The sequence below is a fragment of the Mus caroli genome, unplaced genomic scaffold (assembly GCF_978045245.1).
Source record: "Mus caroli unplaced genomic scaffold, Mus_caroli_1 scaffold_5, whole genome shotgun sequence".
Taxonomy (NCBI): domain Eukaryota; kingdom Metazoa; phylum Chordata; class Mammalia; order Rodentia; family Muridae; genus Mus; species Mus caroli.
In genome coordinates this window covers 112009735-112022470 of record NW_028227260.1, presented here as the reverse complement: position 1 = coordinate 112022470, position 12736 = coordinate 112009735, and positions in this window count along the sequence as shown.

The following is a 12736-nucleotide window of genomic DNA, read 5'->3' as shown; positions in this document are numbered from 1 at the left end:
TATCCAACTCATCCATCATGCTCAGTTGGTTGTGGGTAGCAATGGGACTCGAAATGGAAATGAATCTCAGTTGCAGTGAATTTTGATGAAGGTCTAGTTCATGCAAGAAAGATTGTTTTTGAATCCTCAGCCCACAAACCCCCAGAAGAATAGACACTTTAGCTGCAGCTACAGGGAAAGAATAAAGATCCAGTTAAAAAAATTCAAACACTGATCCTTTCAAGAAAAGAGAGAGAGAGAAGGATATACATTAGACTGAACCACATTTCCCTTACCTATATTACCTCGAAAATCAGATTGTGGAGTTGAGTCAACAGACTATTTCCTAGCATGAGGGCTGGTGACTGTGTAGCGAGGGAGGGGGAGAAGAGAGCTGCTCTCTCTCCTCTTTGCTTCCTCTAGACTCTAATCTAGAAATGGAACAGGTAAAATTCAGATAAATGTCTAGTGATGTTTGACATTATTTAAATCTGTTATCTAATCAAGCATGGCATGCTGATTGCTATGGGTATTTCTTTGTGCCCAGTTCTATACTAAGCTCCTTAAAGGAGTATCTGGTGGCATAAAAGCCACAGTTCTATCCATGAAGGCAGGCACTGCCCTTGAAGTGATAAAATATATACCTATGTAACAATTTCTCCAAAGTAGCATATGTTAACTCTTTAGGCCTAACTCACTGGAGCTTTTCTTCTTTTTTTTTTTCTTTTTTTTGATTTTTAATATTTTTATTACATATTTTCCTCAATTACATTTCCAATGCTATCCCAAAAGTCCCCCATAGCGCCCCCCACTTCCCTACCCACCCATTCCCATTCTTTTGGCTCTGGCATTCCCCTATATTGGGGCATATAAAGTTTGCAAGTCCAATGGGCCTCTCTTTCCATTGATGGCCGACTAGGCCATCTTTCGATACATATGCAGCTAGAGACAAGAGCTCCGGGGTTCTGGTTAGTACATCATGTTGTTCCAACAATAGGGTTGCAGATCCCTTTAGCTCCTTGGGTACTTTCTCTAGCTTCTCCATTGGGAGCCCTGTGATACATCCAATAGCTGACTGTGAACATCCACTCCTGTGTTTGCTAGGCCCCGGCATCGTCTCACAAGAGACAGCTATATTTGGGTCCTTTCAGCAAAATCTTGCTAGTGTATGCAATGGTGTCAGCGTTTAGAAGCTGATTATGGGATGGATCCCTGGATACGGCAGTCTCTAAATGGTTCATCCTTTCATCACAGCTACGAACTTTGTCTCTGTAACTCCTTCCCTGGGTGTTTTGTTCCCAATTCTAAGAAGGTGCACAGTGTCCACACTTTGGTCTTCATTCTTCTTGAGTTTCATGCATTTATCAAATTGTATCTTATATCTTGGGTATCCTAAGTTTTGGGCTAATATCCACTTATCAATGAATACATATTGTGTGAGTTCTTTTGTGATTGTGTTACTTCACTCAAGATGATGCCCTCCAGGTCCATCCATTTGGCTAGGAATTTCATAAATTCATTCTTTTTAATAGCTGAGTAGTACACCATTGTGTAAATGTACCATAATTTCTGTATCCATTCCTCTGTTGAGGGACATCTGGGTTCTTTCCAGCTTCTGGCTATTATAAATAGGGCTGCTATGAACATAGTGGAGCATGTGTCCTTCTTACCGGTTGGGACATCTTCTGGATATATGCCCAGGAAAGGTATTGCTGGATCCTCCGGTAGTACTATGTCCAATTTTCTGAGGAACCGCCAGACTGATTTCCAGAGTGGTTGTACAAGCTTGCAATTCCACCAACAATGGAGGAGTGTTCCTCTTTCTCCACATCCTCGCCAGCATCTGCTGTCACCTGAATTTTTGATCTTAGCCATTCTGACTGGTGTGAGGTGGAATCGCAGGGTTGTTTTGATTTGCATTTCCCTGATGATTAAGGATGTTGAACATTTTTTCAGGTGTTTCTCTGCCATTCGGTATTCCTCAGGTGAGAATTCTTTGTTCAGTTCTGAGCCCCATTTTTTAATGGGGTTATTTGACTTTCTGGAGTCCACCTTCTTGAGTTCTTTATATATATTGGATATTAGTCCCTTATCTGATTTAGGATAGGTGAAGATCCTTTCCCAATCTGTTGGTGTTTTTTTTGTCTTATTGATGGTGTCTTTAGCCTTGCAGAAGCTTTGTAGTTTCATGAGGTCCCACTTGTCAATTCTCGATCTTACAGCACAAGCCATTACTGTTCTATTCAGGAATTTTTTCCCCTGTGCCCATATCTTCAAGGCTTTTCCCCACTTTCTCCTCTATAAGTTTCAGTGTCTCTGGTTTTATGTGAAGTTCCTTGATCCACTTAGACTTGACCTTAGTACAAGGAGATAGGAATGGATCGATTCGCATTCTTCTACATGTTAACAACCAGTTGTGCCAGCACCATTTGTTGAAAATGCTGTCTTTCTTCCACTGGATGTTTTTAGCTCCCTTGTCGAAGATCAAGTGACCGTAGGTGTGTGGGTTCATTTCTGGGTCTTCAATTCTATTCCATTGGTCTATTTGTCTGTCACTATACCAGTACCATGCAGTTTTTATCACAATTGCTCTGTAGTAGAGCTTTAGGTCCGGCATGGTGATTCCACCAGAGGTTCTTTTATCCTTGAGAAGAGTTTTTGCTATCCTAGGTTTTTTGTTATTCCAGATGAATTTGCAGATTGCACTTTCTAATTCGTTGAAGAATTGATTTGGAATTTTGATGGGGATTGCATTGAATCTGTAGATTGCTTTTGGCAAGATAGCCATTTTTACAATGTTGATCCTGCCAATCCATGAGCATGGGAGATCTTTCCATCTTCTGAGATCTTCTATAATTTCTTTCTTCAGAGACTTGAAGTTTTTATTATACAGATCTTTCACTTCCTTAGTTAGAGTCACGCCAAGATATTTTATATTATTTGTGACTATTGAGAAGGGTGTTGTTTCCCTAATTTCTTTCTCAGCCTGTTTATTCTTTGTGTAGAGAAAGGCCATTGATTTGTTTGAGTTAATTTTATATCCAGCTACTTCACCGAAGCTGTTTATCAGGCTTAGGAGTTCTCTGGTGGAATTTTTAGGGTCACTTATATATACTATCATATCATCTGCAAAAAGTGATATTTTGACTTCATCTTTTCCAATTTGTATCCCTTTGATCTCCTTTTGTTGTCGAATTGCTCTGGCTAGGACTTCAAGTACAATGTTGAATAGGTATGGAGAAAGTGGACAGCCTTGTCTAGTCCCTGATTTTAGAGGGATTGCTTCAAGCTTCTGACCATTTACTTTGATGTTGGCTACTGGTTTGCTGTAGATTGCTTTTATCATGTTTAGGTATGGGCCTTGAATTCCTGATCTTTCCAAGACTTTTATCATGAATGGGTGTTGGATCTTGTCAAATGCTTTTTCCGCATCTAAGGAGATGAACATGTGGTTTTTGTCTTTGAGTTTGTTTATATACTGGATTACGTTGATGGATTTCCGTATATTGAACCATCCCTGCATCCCTGGGATGAAACCTACTTGGTCAGGATGGATGATTGTTTTGATGTGTTCTTGGATTCGGTTAGCAAGAACTTTATTGAGGATTTTTGCATCAATATTCATAAGGGATATTGGTCTGAAGTTTTCTATCTTTGTTGGGTCTTTTTGTGGTTTAGGTATCAGAGTAATTGTGGCTTCATAGAATGAGTTGGGTAGAGTACCTTCTGTTTCTATTTTGTGGAATAGTTTGTGAAGAACTGGGATTAGATCTTCTTTGAAGGTCTGATAGAGCTCTGCACTAAACCCATCTGGTCCTGGGCTTTTTTTAGTTGGGAGACTATTAATGACTGCTTCTATTTCTTTGGGGGATATAGGGCTGTTTAGATCATTAACCTGATCTTGATTCAACTTTGGTTGAATCTGGTATCTGTCTAGGAACTTCTCCATTTCATCCAGGTTCTCCAGTTTTGTTGAGTATAGCCTTTGGTAGAAGGATCTGATGGTGTTTTGGATGTCTTCAGGATCTGTTGTTATGTCTCCTTTTTCATTTCTGATTTTGTTAATTAGGATGCTTTCCCTGTGCCCTCTAGTGAGTCTGGCTAAGGGTTTATCTATTTTGTTGATTTTCTCAAAGAACCAGCTCCTTGATTGGTTGATTCTTTGATCACTGGAGCTTTTCAATTATTCATCTAATTTGAGAAGTATTTATTGAGCATGCACTGTGTTCAAGACATTGGAAAAGACAGATCAAGTTTGTGCCATTGCCTGGGAAGTAGGCAATTAGATGTGAGAATACAGTGGGTGACACTCTCATACACTGTTATCAGAGGTTTAAATTAATACAAATTAATATACCAGGCAGAAGGTTACCAGGTTCAGCCTATTTGTAAAGTCTGAAGTTTCTAATTGAGTTAAATGTGCCCTATGACCCAACCCTTCTACTCTGTACACATATCCTAGAGAAATGGAAAAAATGGACTTGTAAAAATATTTGTACACAAATTCATAATAGCCCCAACAGACAAACAATTCACTCAAGCTCGTAACAAAGGACAATTTGTGAGATATCCATACAAGAGAATATTGCCTAACAGTAAACAATGAACTATGGCTGAATATGACAATATGAATAAATACAAAATGGGCAGTGTCAAAGAAGCTAGACACCAAATAATTTTTATATGATTACATTCATTTGATCAGGTAAAACTTGTGAAGGATTAAATAAGTCAGAACAGTTGGGACCTCTGGGGAAGACTTATATATTAAAAAAGGCTACTGTATAATATACAAATTGTTCCTCAATTAATAAGCAGAGGTGGGAAACATTTCTGAGGATACCTCAGTAGTGCACACACAAACTTTAATGTATAATATAGATTTAGGTTGGAAATCCCACGTCTAGCACTGTATCTAAACACAAGGATACAAAAATTTGTGGTAAAGGTTATTTATTGCAACCTTGAGATAATGAAAACTGAAAAGGAAAGATCATTAAATCTCAGGTATAGTCTGTTCCTAGCACAGAATAATAGCACATGGCCAACAAAAGACTAAATTACAGCAATGTGGTTTATAATTCAAAGATATCCATAATATATTTTCTGTAAAAGAAAATTTGCATTATGTTACATACATGATAAAGTAAATGTATAAATAAAACATGTATACATGTATATCTACGTATATACACACAAAAACCTGTAAACATACACATATCATAATTAATAGTTGTTTACCTTGCAAGATAGAAATTACTGAGGCTTTTACTTTTTGTTATGTATATTTCATATTGCTTTAATTTTGATATCAGGAACCTTAAAGTTGTATAATTTTAACATTTACTGATAAGAAGATTATATACTGTGTAATGAGTTTCTTTGAGATAGTAATAGTGGAAGTAATGAAAAGAGGGCAAATTCAATCAATTCACAGAGGATTTTGAGATGCCTCAGGGATGCTTAGGTAGGCATGCTAAGAAGGAAGCCAGCTATGTAAGTCTGTAGCAGAGAAGACCAGTTAGGAATGACGACAGAGATATGGGTAATATACGCATCAACCAAAGACACAATGAGACTTCAAGGGGGTGAATAATGAAGAGAACTACTGATAGAAATGAGCTTGTCCTGAAACAGAGAACAATGCGAAACAGGTCTCGGTAGATCAGCTGGGAAAGGGCGCCTTGAAAGACAGACCAGAGAAGTAGTCAGATAAACCAGGAGAAGGAAGTGCTATATAAACCACGGAAAGAGTGATTTGTAACAGATGATGTGCTCACGCAGTGACAAATGCTGCTGAGGATATAAGGGATCTAGAGAGAGAAAGGTGGCTTCTGATTTTAGCCACAAAGGGACTTTGATGGGATCAGGAACCATTGCATAGTGGTGGTGGGTACAGGGTTAAATACAGTTCTTTGTGCAGCTGTAGCTACTACATTGCTGGAGCTGGGAGAAAGGAGATCAATGGGTGGAATTGAGGTTAAAAGAAACTTCTGTTTGACTTTAGCTTTTAAATTGCCAGGTGTGGTGGCGCACACCTTTAGTTCCAGCACTTTCGAGGCAGAGGAGGCAGAAGCAGAGGCAGAGGCAGAGGCAGAGGCAGAGGCAGAGGCAGAGGCAGAGGCAGAGGCAGAGGCAGAGGCAGAGGCAGAGGCAGAGGCAGAGGCAGAGGCAGAGGCAGAGGCAGAGGCAGAGGCAGAGGCAGAGGCAGAGGCAGAGGCAGAGGCAGAGGCAGAGGCAGAGGCAGAGGCAGAGGCAGAAGGATGCCCATGAGTTTGAGGCCAGCCTGGTCTATAAAGTGAGTTCAGAACAGTCAGGACTATTACACAGAGAAACTCTGTCTAGAAAACAAAACAAAGAAAGGCATAGAAAGTATTAGGTATGAGAATGGCAAAATCAGCTTTAAAAAATATAGTATTAAAATCAGTGAGACCCAAATAATTTCACAGGGTCATAGAGAAGCAGTTAGTGGAGCTAGAGACTGGATCTTGTTAGTGATAGAATTTAGCCAGCAGAACAAAGATACTGATGCTGTGTGCAGCACAGATGGCTGGATTCCTCTTACACAGAAGGTAGGCACCCCATTGTAACAAGGAAGGAGGCAAGGGTAGGCATAGATATAGGCAAATTTATAGATTGGTAATAAGGATTCAGAGAGCACTCCTCTGATAAATTCTATTTTCTCTCGAAAGTAGGAGGCAGGGTAACCTGCTGAGAAAGGGGGAAGAAGTGACAAGATGGAGAAGGTTGAAAATAGCCGCCATGGAGAACACACGGAAGACCCAAACAGAAACAGGCTTGGCAATTCTCCTTAAAGATCTGCTCAAAGGTGGAGACCATTGTTTGGACAGCTTGGGTGTAGGATTTTAGTGTTAGGAAGTGAAGGCAGATGTGTAACGTGATATCAGTGGATTCAAATAACAACTTAAGTCAAGTGTGGTGGCTCACACCTATATTCCCAGCACTTAGGTAGACTGAAGCATGAGGATTTCCATGAATTCTATGCCAGCATAGATTTTATAGTGAGTTTGTAGGCCAGTGTGGGTTACAGAGTGAGAGCCTATCTCAAACACACAGACACACAGACACACACAGACACACACACACACACACACACAAACCCATGCATGGATGTACATGCACATACACACACATGCCACATGCATATACACACTCTCTTACATACACATCTGCACTCACGCATGCATGCATGCATATCATCACCACCACACTAAATCAGTAAAGATGCTAAAACAATGGTACCAAACAAGACCACCTGCTAATAATTATCACCTCAGCTGAGGAATTTGGATTTGAGCCCATCACCCAAAGCTCTATGGCATATTGGAGCAAAGGAGACCCTGGCAGATGATTCTCATCACAGCTCAGTAGCAGCTCCCCTCTCATACTTTCACCTACAATTGTTTTCTAAATCAGAATGCCTCACATTGCAGCATTATTTATGGTGATAGAGGGTTGCAGAGAATCTAACTAACATCCATCACCGAGAGTGGATGTTGAAGTATGGTAGATGCACATTCTGGAGTCATTTGCAGCAATTGGAAACAAAGGATTAGTTGTAAGAGCAACATGTATAGATTTTTTAAAATGTCATGATGGGTAAAAATGAGCAAGAAATGCAATTATATATATATATGTGGAAACAGTATCTCACATACAGAAATTCAAAATCATCCTCTAAAAATGATAATGAACATTTAGTAGGGACATATGCAGATACAATAGAGTCATTAAGCAGGAGAGATGAGCTGCTAATGAAAGAGCAAGGAGAATTTGAGTTAAGTGTGGGGATGACAGGAATAAATAAGTTAAACAAGATACCAATGATGATAAATGTGCCATGAGCTGAGCTTGATGAATTCAATGCTCTGCACGTAAGGTACCAACTAAATGCAGAAAGAAATAAGTGAATCAAAATGCTTACCTAGAATCCAATTGCGCACGGGACCTTAGACTGCATTAGTTAGGGAAGCAGAAAACCGGCCTGAGTAGGGCCACAAGCCTCTTCGGGTCTGACCAGCACCTGGGTAGCTAGAGCGCAGGGTCGGCTCGCCAGCTACCCACGACACCCGCCACAGGATTTTGAGACTTCTGGTGAGTGGAACACAGCTTCTGCTCCAGTCCAATCCCGCGGGACCTGAGACTGCTTTGGTTGGGGAGGCAGAAATCCGGCCTGAGTAGGGCCACAAGCCTCTTCCGGTCAGACCAGCACCGGGGTAGCTAGGGCGCAGGGTCGGCTGACACTCGCCAGCTACCCACGACACCCACCACAGGATTACAGGATTTTGAGACTTCTGGTGAGTGGAACACAGAGTCTGCTCCAATCTTTAAACAGTGACAACAATAACAACTAATCCCAGAGATTACCAGATGGCGAAAGGTAAACGTAAGAATCTTACTAACAGAAACCAAGACCACTCACCATCATCAGAACCCAGCACTCCAACTTCGCCCAGTCCAGGGCACCCCAACACACCGGAAAAGCTAGACCCAGTTCTAAAAGCATATCTCACGATGATGGTAGAGGACATCAAGAAGGACTTTAATAACACACTTAAAGAAATTCAAAAGAACACTGGTAAACAGGTAGAAGACATTAAAGAGGAAGCACAAAAATCCCTTAAAGAATTGCAGGAGAACACTGCTAAACAGGTAGAAGACATTAAAGAGGAAGTACAAAAATCCCTTAAAGAATTGCAGGAGAACACTGCTAAACAGGTAGAAGACATTAAAGAGGAAGCACAAAAATCCCTTAAAGAATTGCAGGAGAACACTGCTAAGCAGGTAGAAGACATTAAAGAGGAAGCACAAAAATCCATTAAAGAATTGCAAGAAAACCAGACCAAACAGGTGATGGAATTGAATAAAACCATCCAAGACCTAAAAAGGGAAGTAGAAACAATGAAGAAAACCCAAATTGAGGCAACACTGGAGATAGAAACACTAGGAAAGAAATCTGGAACCATAGATACGAGCATCAGCAACAGAATACAAGAGATGGAAGAGAGAATCTCAGGTGCAGAAGACTCCATAGAGAACATCGGCACGACAATCAAAGGAAATACAAAATGCAAAAAGATCCTAACTCAAAATATCCAGGAAATCCAGGACAAAATGAGAAGACCAAACCTACGGATAATAGGAGTAGATGAGAATGAAGATTTTCAACTCAAAGGACCAGCAAATATATTCAACAAAATTATAGAAGAAAACTTCCCAAACCTAAAGAAAGAGATGCCCATGAACATACAAGAAGCTTACAGAACTCCAAATAGACTGGACCAGAAAAGAAATTCCTTCCAACACATAATAATCAGAACAACAAATGCACTAAATAAAGATAGAATACTAAAAGCAGTAAGGGAAAAAGGTCAAGTAACATATAAAGGCAAGCCTATCAGAATTACACCAGATTTTTCACCAGAGACTATGAAAGCCAGAAGGGCCTGGACAGATGTTATACAGAAACTAAGAGAACACAATTTCTAGCCCAGGCTACTATACCCAGCCAAACTCTCAATTACCATAGATGGAGAAACCAAAGTATTCCACGATAAAACCAAATTCACACATTATCTTTCCATGAATCCAGCACTTCAAAGGATAATAACAGAAAAAAAACCAGTACAAGGACGGAAACCACGTCATAGAAAAAGCAAGAAGGTAATCCCTCAACAAACCTAAAAGAAGACAGCCACAAAAACAGAAAACCAACTCTAACAACAAAAATAAAAGGAAGAAACAATTACTTCTCCCTAATATCTCTTAATATCAATGGACTCAACTACCCAATAAAAAGACATAGACTAACAGGCTGGTTACAGAAACAGGACCCAACATTTTGCTGCTTACAGGAAACTCATCTCAGAGAAAAAGATAGACACTACCTCAGAATGAAAGGCTAGAAAACAATTTTCCAAGCAAATGGTAGGAAGACACAAGCTGGAGTAGCCATTATAATATCTGATAAGATTGACTTCCAACCCAAAGTCATCAAAAAAGACAAGGAAGGGCACTTCATTCTCATCAAAGGTAAAATCCTCCAAGAGGAACTATCAATTCTGAATATCTATGCGCCAAATACAAGGGCAGCCTTATTCATTAAAGATACTTTAGTAAAGCTCAAAGCACACATTGCACCTCACACAATAATAGTGGGAGACTTCAACACACCACTTTCACCAATGGACAGATCATGGAAACAGAAACTAAACAGGGACACAGTGAAACTAACAGAGGTTATGAAACAAATGGATCTGACAGATATCTACAGAACATTTTATCCTAAAACGAAAGGATATACCTTCTTCTCAGCACCTCACGGTACCTTCTCCAAAATTGACCACATAATTGGTCACAAAACAAGCCTCAATATATACAAAAATATTGAAATTGTCCCATGCACCCTATCAGATCACCATGGACTAAGACTGATCTTCAATAACAAAATAAATAATAGAAAGACAACACACACGTGGAAACTAAACAACACTCTTCTCAATGATACCTTGGTCAAGGATGGAATAAAGAAAGAAATTAAGGACTTTCTGGAGTTTAATGAAAATGAAGCCACAACATACCCAAACTTATGGGACACACTGAAAGCATTTCTAAGAGGAAAACTCATAGCTCTGAGTGCCTCCAAAAAGAAACTAGAGAGAGCACACATTAGCAGCTTGACAACACACCTAAAAGCTCTAGAACGAAAGGAAGCAAATTCACCCAAGAGGAGTAGATGGCAAGAAATAATCAAACTCAGGGGTGAAATCAACCAAGTGGAAACAAGAAGAACAATTCAAAGAATCAACCAATCGAGGAGCTGGTTCTTTGAGAAAATCAACAAGATAGATAAACCCTTAGCCAGACTCACTAGAGGGCATAGGGAAAGTACTCTAATTAACAAAATCAGAAATGAAAAGGGAGACATAACAACAGACACTGAAGAAATCCAAAACACCATCAGATCATTCTACAAAAGGCTATACTCAACAAAACTGGAGATCCTGGATGAAATGGACAAGTTTCTAGACAGATACCAGGTACCAAAGTTAAATCAAGATCAGGTTAATGATCTAAACAGTCCCATATCCCCTAAAGAAATAGAAGCAGTCATTAATAGTCTCCCAACCAAGCAAAGCGCAGGACCAGATGGGTTTAGTGCAGAGTTCTATCAAACCTTCAAAGAAGAACTAATCCCAGTTCTTAACACACTATTCCACAAAATACAATCAGAAGGTACTCTACCCAACTCATTCTATGAAGCCACAATTACTCTGATACCTAAACCACATAAAGACCCAACAAAAATAGAGAACTTCAGACCAATTTCCCTTATGAATATTGATGCAAAAATCCTCAATAAAGTTCTCGCTAACCGAATTCAAGAACACATCAAAACAATCATCCATCCTGACCAAGTAGGTTTCATCCCAGGGATGCAAGGATGGTTCAATATACGAAAATCCATCAATGTAATCCATTATATAAACAAACTCAAAGACAAAAACCACATGATCATCTCGTTAGATGCTGAAAAAGCATTTGACAAAATCCAACACCCATTCATGATAAAAGTCTTGGAAAGATCAGGAATTCAAGGCCCATACCTAACCATGATAAAAGCAATATACAGCAAACCAGTAGCCAACATCAAAGTAAATGGTGAGAAGCTGGAAGCAATCCCACTAAAATCAGGGACTAGACAAGGCTGCCCACTCTCTCCCTACCTATTCAACATTGTACTTGAAATCCTAGTCAGAGCAATTAGACAACAAAAGGAAATCAAGGGGATACAAATCGGAAAAGAAGAAGTCAAAATATCGCTTTTTGCAGATGATATGATAGTATACATAAGTGACCCTAAAAATTCCAACAGAGAGCTCCTAAGCCTGATTAATAGCTTCGGTGAAGTATCTGGATATAAAATTAACTCAAGCAAGTCAATAGCCTTTCTGTACACAAAGGATAAACAAGCAGAGAAGGAAATTAGGGAAACAACACCCTTCTCAATAGTCACAAACAATATAAAATACCTTGGCGTGACTCTAACTAAGGAAGTGAAAAATCTGTATGACAAGAACTTCAAGTCCCTGAAGAAAGAAATTATAGAAGATCTCAGAAGATGGAAAAACCTCCCATGCTCATGGAATGGCAGGATCAACATTGTAAAAATGGCTATCTTGCCAAAAGCAATCTACAGATTCAATGCAATCCCCATCAAAATTCCAACTCAATTCTTCAACGAATTGGAAAGGGCAATCTGCAAATTTATCTGGAACAACAAAAAACCTAGGATAGCAAAAACTCTTCTCAAGGATAAAAGAACCTCTGGAGGAATCACCATGCCTGATCTAAAGTTGTACTACAGAGCAATTGTGATAAAAACTGCATGGTACTGGTATAACAACAGAAAAGTAGACCAATGGAAAAGAATTGAAGACCCTGAGATCAACCCACATACCTATGGTCACTTGATCTTTGACAAGGGAGCAAAAACTATCCAGTGGAAAAAAGACAGCATTTTCTTTTTTTTTTTTTAAATATTTTTATTACATATTTTCCTCAATTACATTTCCAATGCTATCCAAAAAGTCCCCCATAGCTCCCCCCACTTCCCTACCCACCCATTCCCATTCTTTTGGCCCTGGCATTCCCCTATATTGGGGCATATAAAGTTTGCAAGTCCAATGGGCCTCTCTTTCCAGTGATGGCCGACTAGGCCATCTTTCCATACATA